The sequence below is a fragment of the Anneissia japonica genome, unplaced genomic scaffold (assembly GCF_011630105.1).
Source record: "Anneissia japonica isolate Jap-2015-1 unplaced genomic scaffold, ASM1163010v1 scaffold287923_len1623670_cov205, whole genome shotgun sequence".
NCBI classification, from domain to species: domain Eukaryota; kingdom Metazoa; phylum Echinodermata; class Crinoidea; order Comatulida; family Comatulidae; genus Anneissia; species Anneissia japonica.
In genome coordinates, this window is record NW_022721637.1 from 846088 (window position 1) to 850090 (window position 4003).

Here is a 4003-nt window from a genome sequence, read left to right on the forward strand (position 1 = left end):
TTTTTGGGGGGCGGGGTGTTTATTCGAGGGATATTAGTACAGTAGGGATTATATCAAATAAAGGCCTCTTAATTTCACCGTCAATGTGGAACTACAACAAATAATTACCGTCAAATGTGTTATCATAAATGAATGAAAGATCATAAAGACTTATTGATGATCCCAACCGGGTTAAAAAAATGTAATTCTCGGGAGTGTTGCTTCCATTAAAATGTGTTTAAAAATAAACGCCCTACATAAGCCTCATGGAAGCGGTTATCCAAATGAGGATCTAGAGGGGAGAGAGCTCATTCAAAGCGGGACGTTGATATACCGTAAAACCTCGAATTGAAGCCCTGGGCTTTGGGTGGGCTTCTTTTCGAGGCTACTTTTGCAAAATAAAGAGTTGGGGAGGGTGGGGGCTTCTTTTCAAAATAAATACTGTACATTTTGGGAATTAGTACTATAAAACGAAAAATATGACCACTGTAACAGCAATCTGTATCATAGAGTGTAGGCTATTAACCGGCAATTAAATCACCTAAACCAAGCGTGTTTTAAATTTATTTTGTTTCTTTTGAAACTAATGTACAGTGATGTACTGATACTCTCGAAAAAAATGCCCACCTATCTTTGAGATTTGATAATGATTGAGATTTGATAATACGTTTTCGATCTAGGCCTATTGAATTCACGGTTTTTCTTGTCGTAGGCGTATTTGACGTTTTGGGTTTTTTTTTTTTTGTTTTTTTTTTTAACACTGTGCATTATTATTTGCTTGCAGTGTTCCAGGGTTTTAACCAAGGAGGCAATATTGTTCTAGTTTATCGATTGTAATACAGACTTTTATCTGGAAATGTTTGTGGGATTTCCCATAAGACAATATTATGTTTTAAGTATTTTCCAAATACAGTGTATGGTCTATAGTTAAGCATGACGCAGGCCTACATACCTATAAGCTTCAGTATTTTGGCTAAAGGCCAATCAATTATTGTTCTATATGATATTAATGAAGATTTAAAAAAAAAAAACAACATATATTTCTAATGCGTTACATTTGTTGGATGACGGTATGTGCTGTGGTGCGCAACTAAAGATTCAAAATGGTAAAAAAAAAACCACAGTGCTTTTATGTGTAGGCATGAGACCCTTCAGGGTGATTTTATGGGAAATTATTCCAGACTCGTGATTTTAAAAAATAAATGATCATCATAGACCTATTCCGGTCCTACTCAAATGTAATTCAAAATAAGTTTATGATGCATTCTATCTGAATATAACCACGATATATTACTCATTTTCATGTTTGGTACCAAGAGACTCATCTGTGCTGATGACAGGTGTCAATCAATTGCGTTACTAGAGATGTTTTAAAAAGGCCACGCGCTGAACGAACCTTGTGATTCTTGTACTGTACTACACTTTTAACAAGAAGCATGAGGGCGGTGTAGCCTGTTTTACTTTCTTCGTGTGAACTGTTACGCCTCCTTTAATTCAGTATCGCATTGGTATCCAATGGTAATATCTATACATCATACCCCCAGTAATTATTATATAGGACCGAGTGAGAAATGTAGTTTATATCGCATTTAGATTTTTTGCAGATTAAATTTTAACATTATAATTTCATTTTTTGCGACTAAGTTGGAATAAGTTAATTTGAAATAGCGTCCTCTCTTAAAGAAAATTTTATTGATAATTTGTGTTTTATGTGATTTTAGTAATGTAGTTTGAAAGTCTAGGCCTATATTGACAATTTATATTCCATGATGGAAATGATGATGTAAAAAGATTGATGATTATGGTGGTTACGACGATGATCATGATTATCTCATAGACTGATTAAGTCGAATATGTGTGCCTTGACTAATGATAAAGAAATTGGCGTGAATCTTGTATATTGTCAAAAGCAAGAAATATAATTACTTAGACCTATATGTATATATATATATATATATATATATATATATTATATATGTATATGTATATATATGTATATATATTATGTATATTATATATAGGCCCTACATATATATATGTATATGTATATATATATGTATATATATTATGTATATATGTGTATATATATGTACATATATATATATATATACGTATATATATATATATTATATATATATGTAATGAGTGACTCCTTAAAAATCTCTGGAGCAAAAGTTTGGAACAAAATCCCGATCAGAATTCAATTTATTCAAAATTACTTATAAGAAACACTTTCTCTGATTATCACAATTCATTTCCTTTTATATTTTCCTGGTCTATATTTTTAAAATTTAATTCCAGCCCGAAAACTTTGACTCAGAAATACCGGGATGGTGTCCGGCGGGGGATAGTTTTACCATTATGTATTTTAATTTTGTATAGTTAATTTAAAAATTGCAATCCCGGCCACGAAACCTTGACTTAAAAGTACCGGGATGGTGTCCGGCGGGGGATCCTTTTGACTATTGTTTAGTTAGGTTTGTAGTTAAGATAAGAGTTGTGATCCCAGCCCCGAAACCTTGACTCAGAAATACCGGGATGGTGTCCGGCGGGGGATAGTTTCTACCATTTTTATCTATTTAAGTAACTTTACAGTATTTGTCCTTGTAATCCCGGCCCCGAAATCTTGACTCAGAAATACCGGGTTGGTTTCCGGCAGGGGATAGTTTTTAACCATATTTTAGATAGTAGTTAAGCTTAACCTTGAGCGGTAATTCCTGGCCCCGAAATCTTTACTCAGAAGTACCGGGTTGGTGTCCGGCGGTGGATAGTTTCCACCAAAGTTTTTACTATTGTTTATTTTATTGTACTGTGCTGGTTACTTTTTGTTGTTGTTATTGTACTGTGTTTTTGCAGGACCATATTGTAAAACAGCGGTAAGATCTCGCCTGTATATGTTATCCTGCCTAAAGATGTTTTAAATAAATAAATAAAAAAATAAATTTAAAAAAATATATATATATATACCTATATATATAATATATATAGGCCTATATATACTTATATATTGTTTTTGAAGGGTTTTGTGATGATTGTACTGTTAACCATTCTTATTAGGCTATATTCATTTTTTATTTCATAATTGTCTTAAACATGACTATTTTTAAAAACAGACTTTTACATCTTGTCTAAATAGTGTCCTGTATAAATATGTTTAAAAAATACAAAATTAATCAATTAATTAATTAAATAAATAGCCCTATTTTGTGTTCTGGATGCGCCGTCTAACTGGGTTATGGTGTGGGGCTTCTCTGGGAATGCGAGTAACCAATTAAGAAGAATTTGTGAGTGTAGAAAGGTTACCTCATTTCTGTAATTTCGCAGTGCGACAGGAACTAGTGTGTGAAATGTTCTACACTCACAGATTCTTCTTTTTTAACGAAAAGTAAAACTTAAGGCAAAATACTGTAAAATGCATTGCTGTGAAAACCAATGAAGACTGGGTCTCGGTTGAAATGGATCGATAGGCCTAAGCTGTTTTCTGGTATGCAATCTTGTGCCTTGCCTGTGGATTTGTTGACCGCTAGAAATAAATTCAATGTCATCGCAATATTGATGCACTCTGGACAGCCAATCAAAATGGTATAAATGTGACGACACAAGCATTAGTAATTATGAGCATGTTATGAGCATGAGTAATTAGCTTAGGATCCTGTTTAAAATTCCTATTAAATTAACTACATCCGATGACATGGCAAGTGATCTACAAAGATTAAAAAAATAAGCAGTTCACACCATATTCTCGTGTAGTCCTAGTCATCACCAGGTTTTTTCATATGTTGCCGTTGCCTTCCGAATCTCGTTACGTTGCTATGAGCTTAGTAAATATTAATACTATTAATTTTCTGATATAAGATTTTTTTTTCATTTCATTTATTTTGTCTCAATAAAATACATAAAAAACAACAACCGGTTACAATACAACAAAATAAAAGCATAAAAAATTTGAAACAGGCCGAGACAGGATTCCTAAAAGTGAACCAAATCACTATCATGTAGGTCTCCTAATGCACTATTCCGATTA